Source organism: Vombatus ursinus, unplaced genomic scaffold (genome assembly GCF_900497805.2).
Source record: "Vombatus ursinus unplaced genomic scaffold, bare-nosed wombat genome assembly UNPS02008996.1, whole genome shotgun sequence".
NCBI lineage: Eukaryota > Metazoa > Chordata > Mammalia > Diprotodontia > Vombatidae > Vombatus > Vombatus ursinus.
This window is the reverse complement of record NW_020948774.1, coordinates 5,558,321-5,565,943: the sequence shown is the minus strand read 5'-3', so window position 1 is coordinate 5,565,943 and position 7,623 is coordinate 5,558,321. Positions and strand designations below refer to the sequence as shown.

Below are 7,623 nucleotides of genomic sequence, written 5' to 3'. Positions count from 1 at the left end.
CCTGTTTGCCTCAGTTTCTTCATCTATAAAATGAGCTGGAGAAGGAAATGGTGAACCACTCCATTATCTTTGCCAAGAGAACTCCAAATGGGGTCACAAAGAGTTGGATACAACTGAACAACAACAACAACAACGAGGATAAGTGAATTTCCCAAGGTCAAAGGATAAACCGCAGAGCTGGGATTTTAGTTTAAGATCTCTGACTCCTCTATTGTTCTTTCCATTATACCGTGATAGCTCTCAGATTTATTTATTTTTCCATTCATCACTCATTCAATAATCATTAAGTGCTCACTACAGATGAATTTGGGTTGTTTCCATTTCTTTAACACGAATTTCAGCTATTTAATTTGCTTGAGGTTATAGTATCTTCCTCTTACAAACAAGTATTATCATTTGAAATAATTCTTGGAAGAAGAGGGAGGCATTCCCTATTTGATTTTTATCCCTCCTACTCCCATCCCCACTTTGTTCTGACTGTCCAGCTCAAAGCAGAAAGAGAAAATCACATAATTGCTTAAGATTGAGCTCAATAGACACTACTTTGCTCTTTCCAAAACTGACCTCACCTAAGCTAAAAGTTCTCTGGTAACATAACACATACAAGTACACATAAAAAGACAATCCAGGTATTTTTACTGGCAAACTTACTAACCCAAGCAAGCATTCTTCCCTTGAGATCCATGCCAGCCAGGTTTTGAGACTTCCCTTCTGAATTAAAATCTTACTCTGTTGGGGTTTTGTTTTGTTTTCAGAGCTAGTTAAAACAGATGAAACTTGCTTTTAAAAACTTAAACCATTTAGATTTGTTTGGAGTTTATTTTGTTGTTTCAGTGAAGCTTCTCAACCTTAGGTTTATCTGCCTTTGGATGGTTGGAAAGATTGATTTGGATAGCAGTCAGTTTCTCCTTTTCATCTCTCAGTTGCACTTTTAGTTTACTAAATACATTCTGAATTTTATAGCTCTTGGTTAAGAAGTCAGTTTTATTTTTAGAAGATACTGCCTGCCAATCCTACTTGTCCAGAAAACTTAAAATTGTGAGAGAAAAATGAATTATGCAGATACTGCAGTTCTCCTAAGGGGAACTAGAACTTACTAAAAACATAAATATGAGGGTTTGGGAATTTACTTAAACACATATGTCCCCCTCACAAATGCATCAAGTAGGCAAAGGAGTACAACATAAGGACTCCCCAACTTTGCAGTCACATCATTTGTTTCCAGGAAGGCTCCACTGGGCCTGGGGTCAATCTTTAATTGATCAAAGATCAGAAATGAGAAACATACAAGGAGACATGGATTTTTCCCTTCACAGGTACTGTGGGAAGAAAAGGAGAGGGTATTCAGGGAATTGAAACAGAAGCGCCACTTCTGTCTGCTATCAGGCCCACCTATGGTGGACTTTCAAGTCAAAGTCCTCCTTGCCTAGCTCACAGGTTACTTTGCTAAAGAGAAGTTCAAATTGTGAGAGTTCCAGCTGGGGGGAAACTTTGGCCAATGGAAGACGCACTTCCTAGGTGAGAACGGCCAGACAAAAAAATCATAAATCAGTCACAGTGGGGAGATGCAACATACACCACTCTCTTTGAGTATAGACATCGCAGATTTATACAGACCAACCACCTCAGGATAGTTCAATGGGGTTGAATAAACAGATTTTTTCTTCTAGATTCCTTTTTTTTTTTTTTGGTGAGGCAATTTGGGGTTAAGTGACTTGCCCAGAATCACACAGCTAGCGAGTGTCACGTGTCTGAGGCCAGATTTGAACTTAAGTCCTCCTGACTCCAAGGCCAAAGCTCCATCCACTGTGCCACCTAGCTGCCCCTAGATTACCTTCTAGTAGTCTATATGAAAATAGGAAAAAAAAACCCTCTAGATTTTGATAGACCAGCTTTGTCCTCACCTTGCTCAGTACTCAATCTCTACCCATGGACATCTTCTGCCATGCTATCTGTATTCTACTCCTTTCCTCATCTTTTTAGTTCCCTTGTATGTGTTGTGTACACCATTACATCTTGTTTGCTTTTATTTATATTCCCCAACACTTAGTTCAGTTCCTGACACATGTAAGCACTTCATAAGAGCTTCCTCTCTCTCTCTCTCTCTCTCTCTCTTTCTCTCTGTTATTCCCTCTCTAGTACACAACTTGTGGACATTAGGAACTTTATTGAAGCAACTCAGAAGACGCAGACACACATGTAACCATGGGGAGATTTCTTTAAGAGAGTAACCCTACTTCTCCTTTAAGGGAGAAATCTTATGTAACACCCTATTATAATACTTAGATTGTTTTAAGTTCAGGGGCAATATACCAGCCCCTTAGGGCCTTCCTTTTGGCTTTTGGAAATTTATTTTAGATAAATTTTGAGTTGAATCACAACTACTCTAAGCTGCCAACAATGTTAGGAAAATTCCTAACACTAAGGTAGAGGTTGGGATCTCTGCCTAAATTTACATTTACATCTATCTCTAGTTAACCACTGACCTCTTTGTGGTTGAAGCAAAATTCAGTTTCCTGGCAATGGTAATGAAATAGCAGGTTATGTTATGATGTCTGTGAAGAGATAGGCATTGGGAGGAGTTGCAAAAAAAGAAGACCTTTTTCTCTTTGGAACTTCCCTCAGAATGAGTCTTCTGCTCCGAGGTTCCCGTACAGCCAATGACCCTCCTTGACATCTTTCTTCTCTGACACAGCTCTCTTCTACCTTTTCTGGAATACTTCCTCCTTCCTGGCTCACTACTCATGGAGCTTCCCTATTCCAGCAAACTCAATGCCTTTATACAGGATTCAGAGGGTATGACGAAATCTCTCAGAATATTGGAACAGGCCTCCTGTCTGGTATTATTTCATTTGACCAAATAGTGTCAAAATTTTTTCACACTTAGTCTAAGGATTCTGAATGATCAGGCATCTTATCACTTATTTAAGTAGGTTGGGGTTGAGTAAATCAACCTTATATATTCTTAGGAACAACAGTTAGTTTTTTATTAGCCGTAATACTCATTTCATCATGGATGAAAAAGCTATCATTATTGGTAAGAAATAGGATTATTTGTTTCATTAGTAAAGAAACAAGGACAGAAACAGGGATGGTTTAAAGGTACTAAGAAAGGAAAATATTACTCCTGGCTTTTTATAGAAGGGTGTCCAGTTTTCTAAGATAAAGTTACTTGGTATAGTGACATTAAAGGTTATAGAGGAACCCAGCTGTCCCACGTGGAAACTAGCAAATATATAAAAAGGAACTCAGATTGAGCTGAGAGTAATCAAACAGAAAGCTCTTCCATCCATTTCAGAACTACCTAAAAAGACTCTAGAAGTCAAAGGAGACAGAGAGGAAGGTCACACTAGGGAAGCCTGTGCAACTTTTAGTAAACTTGCCCAAAACTGGTAGAGTCTGGGACAAGTGCCACACTAGAGAAGCCACTACTCATTCCCATAAACAGTCCTGAAATCAATTGGTGCTCTGAAGTGGAACACATGCAAGTGAGAGCTCCAATAACTGGAGACCTAAAGACATATTCTGACACTGAACTTTCAAAACAGAAGGCAGGGAAGAGTCAGTCCCCATAAGTCAGAAGTTTTATCATACCTCTTTCAGAATGTGGTGAGTAAATGCATGAAGGTAAACTGAGGTACAGACTCTGAGCATAAACAGTTTATTAACAATGATGTACAAAGCAGGTCAGGTTGGCCATCTCAGTAAGGCCAGAAACCCAATGAGAAGGGGGGGGACCCTCTTTATTGACACACAGGAATGGAGGGTGGGTCTGGGAAATAATTGGTTATACTAGGAAAAGTAGATTGGCATTCAGGTATGGCTAATCACATGCCTCTCTGACAATTAAGGACTCATCTATTTCTTGTAATCTTGACTAAGAGATCAGTACCACCAGGTATGCTGTCACCTTGGGGGAGATCAAACCCCATCGCTAATTGTACAAGGACATGTAAGGACAAACAACATGTCTTTTGGAGGATGGCACCATTTTAATCTGGTTGGGGGTTACAGACAATAAGCAGATGTTCCTCTGGGGCTAATGGCATGAGTGATAACAACATTCTCTTTCATCCATACTTTTAAACTAACTTGGAGGGAAAACTGCATTCCTGAGCAAGATGAGCCAGGCAAATACTAACTCAATTATAAAAATCAATATAGCACAAAATCAATATAGTAGAAATCAGTAATATTAGTTTTGACCTTTTCAATTCCCCCTTTTGATTCACTGAGAAACACTTTCCTCAGTGAATCACTAGCTAATAGCCAATTATCAAATGACATCAAATTTATCCTTTCTTCTGACACACCAGGATACAAAAAGACCTGAAGGCACTAAACACTTCATTAAGAATTGTTAATTATGAGATGTAGGTGTTTTACCATGATGGGAATAGCATGAGAGGGGAGATAGAGAGAGAAAGATTGACAAATTGACACCATCCATTGGGGTCAGTCCTTTTCCACAAGTGGGCCTTGTGGACAGAGGCAGCAGACACATGGGAAAGGAACGAGAGGGAAGAGTGAACATTCAGTCTCTTTCCTAGTAACCCATTCTCAGTGTCCATGTCAGCAGCACATCACATCTTAGGGCTGAGATGTTTCATGCTGTCATCTGGTTTCTGGAAAAAAAAAAAATCTCCTCTTGATTCAGTCCTATGGTTTTTCCTGGGAATCTCTCCTCTTGGGCATGCTGGAATGGGCCTGTTCTCAGAGAAGCTCTGAAAGGAGCCATTTCTCTGATTCAGGTTACTTGTAGAGATTCTTAGATGTTTCTGCTAAAATCTTTTGCAAAACAGATATCCGTACAATTTATTGTAGCCACTTAAATTTTGTTTTTCCAATAACTAGGTCAGAGGTGAAAACCAGCTCAAACCTTATGGTTCTAATTCTATTGTCAACAGAGAACATCAAATTAGGAACCATTAGTTCAAATGAAACTTCAGAGAATTTTAGTTTTTACATTCCCTTTGCTGTTTCTATCTTTATCTAAACCCTATATCTGCCAACAGGCTAAACGAAGAATCTTAAAGAAAATCTATAAGGATCTGACTTGTAAAATGATCCATTCTGGTTAAAGATTTAATATTTACAAAAGTAGACATGCAAGATAAGGTTAAAAGGTTTTCTAAATTGGCATTAACTCCAATATCATTTAACTTCCTAGGCTAGTGTTCATTTATTTCATTCTTCACCTCAGATTCAAGCCCCACAAAGGGAAAACTTCAGTTTTATTGCCTATAACTGTCCTGTGATATAAGTTAACAAATTATTATGTTGATATACTTAAGAAATTCAAATAACAACTGAGAAATGAGACCTTAACATTTTAAAGTGCCTGGTTTATGCAGAGGATGAACAATACAATTGGCGCAGTTTGGTGATGAAGTAGATAGAGTGCCGTGCCTGGCTTCAGGAAGACCTGAGTTCAAATCCAGCCTCAGACATTTACTAGCTGTGTGACCCTGGGCAAGTCACTTTACCCTGTTTGCCTCAATTTACTCATCTATAAATGAGCTGGAGAAGGAAATGGCAAACCACTCTGCCAAGACAACCCCAAATGGGATCACAAAGAATTGCCCATGACTGAAAAATGACTAAACTCCTGAGCAATACAATCATATATAAAATCCTCATCCCAATTTTATAACTTATTCTTAGAACATGTTCAAGGTCTGTATATATCATTAGGATAATTTACATTTGATATATCTATCTGTCTATCTGTCTGTGAAATATGACCTTGTTGCTTTCTCAAAATTTTTTCACTCCAGGTAGCCTACTGTCTAATCAGTCATTTCCCCTTTAGGAGGATGAGATGCTGTTAAAGATCTAATCTGTACATGGTAACAACACTTTTTATAAGTAGATGACTTCTGTTCCTAGATTAAATGGCTACACAAATGAATTTACCTAAGAAATGCTTATTTTACTCCAATCGTAACAAAAAGACCTGGGACAAGACATGTAAATATGTTAAGTAATTAATTCTAAATTATATACAGAGAACAGTTTTCAAGTGAGTTTTCTATAGTAAAACTATATTCTATAATACTATAAAACTATTTTCTAAAATAAAACTATATCAGGAAGATAAGTCTTCTTGAATTCAAGGCCGTCACTCTATACCCTACACCACCTAGCTGCCCTGACACAAACATACCTGAAATCTCAAAAGAATTTTTAAAATTCAGTCCCCCCAAAATTTAATCTTAAATAGCAATGTTTCACTAATCATAGCTTAGGGCTGAATACAGTGATTATTACTCTCATATTGTACTCATAGTATAGTTACTAGTAATGAAAGTCTACCAGACTCAACATTCTTTATTTCTTTTACTACTTCTTTGCCAGTGTAAACTCAGCCTTGGTGTCAAAATCAATCATTAAAAACCAAGAAAATAATTACATTCTGGAAAATGACAAGCAGAGTAGTAAGCCCCTGAACAGGTGGATGGCTGGGTCAAAATGCCAGAATCCACCCCTTTCCTTTGTTAATAAAGTGAAAGTTTTACCATAGTCAGGAAGGCCAAATGTTGGTGTTCCAAGGGTCTTTTCAGTTCATGTGATAGTTGACTCCAAACCTCCAGAAGATTGTTGGGTGCTGTAAGCTTAAGGATTGCTAATAAGTTAAGATATGACTTTAATACGGCTAAATACATTTAGGTGAAACTTACTATTTTCAATATAAGCTAACTTGTAAATTTTCCATTTTAGCTGGGAGTGAAGCTAGCTCTTCAGACCCTAAAGGTTGGTGAGATTCCAGCTCCAGTATAATTTTTCAGGCTTAAAGAATCTTATACCTTATGACCAGCAGAGCTGTTAAGATCTTACAACCATGTCCAAATATCGTCTCAAGTGACAGAACAGGTAGAACAAGATAAGTCTTTGAAACTATTATTATAATCTTAATGAAACAAAATACACTCAATAAAATATTTAACAACTTTAAAACAACTCTTTAACAGCTGAATTTATAACCTAGTTAGGTTATAAATCCAAATTATAAGAGAAGTTGTTTTTCTAACAGTGTTGATGTCATCAAGTTTCACAATATAAATATGCATTTAAAACATGAAACAAACTTATTACTAGTCAGGTGACATCAATTTAGTGAACTACATTTACAAATTATTTTACATAGAAAATCATTCATTCTATCACAAGTGGCTTTTAAACTTACAATCCTTACAATTTTGAAAGGCACTAGTTGGGGCAGCTAGGTGGTGCAGTGGATAGAGCACTAGCCCTGAAGTCAGGAGGACCTGAGTTCAAATCCAGCCTCAGCCTGAACACTTGACACTTACTAGCTGTGTGACCCTGGGCAAGTCACTTAACCCCAATTGCCTAAAAAGAAAAAAAAGAAAAAAAGAAAGGCACTAGTTTCATTACAGAAAGGCACATTTCATTAAAGATACAGCCAACAAAAAAAGTAACATACACATAAGTAGGATCTGCTTATCCTTTTTGAATGAGAAACAGGGGACAGGGAGTGGTAATAAATTCTGACTAATTATAGTAATAGGAAGATATATCTCCCTATGAATGAAATCACATAAGACAAATGAATCTCCTATTAAAATTACTAGGAAATATGTACATAAGGCTCTTACAACTGTT

The 7,623-nt window shown here is 37.4% G+C and overlaps 1 long non-coding RNA gene across 1 annotated transcript; it reads right to left on the bottom strand.

The window, feature by feature from the left end:
- Window positions 1-3,655: 3,655 nt before the first annotated feature.
- On the bottom strand, window positions 3,656-7,341 carry LOC114034459. The gene is made up of 3 exons (XR_003568104.1): window positions 7,311-7,341; window positions 6,519-6,614; window positions 3,656-4,625 (listed from the first exon to the last, which is right to left on the bottom strand). It is a non-coding gene; the product is annotated as an uncharacterized LOC114034459 (long non-coding RNA).
- Window positions 7,342-7,623: the final 282 nt, after the last annotated feature.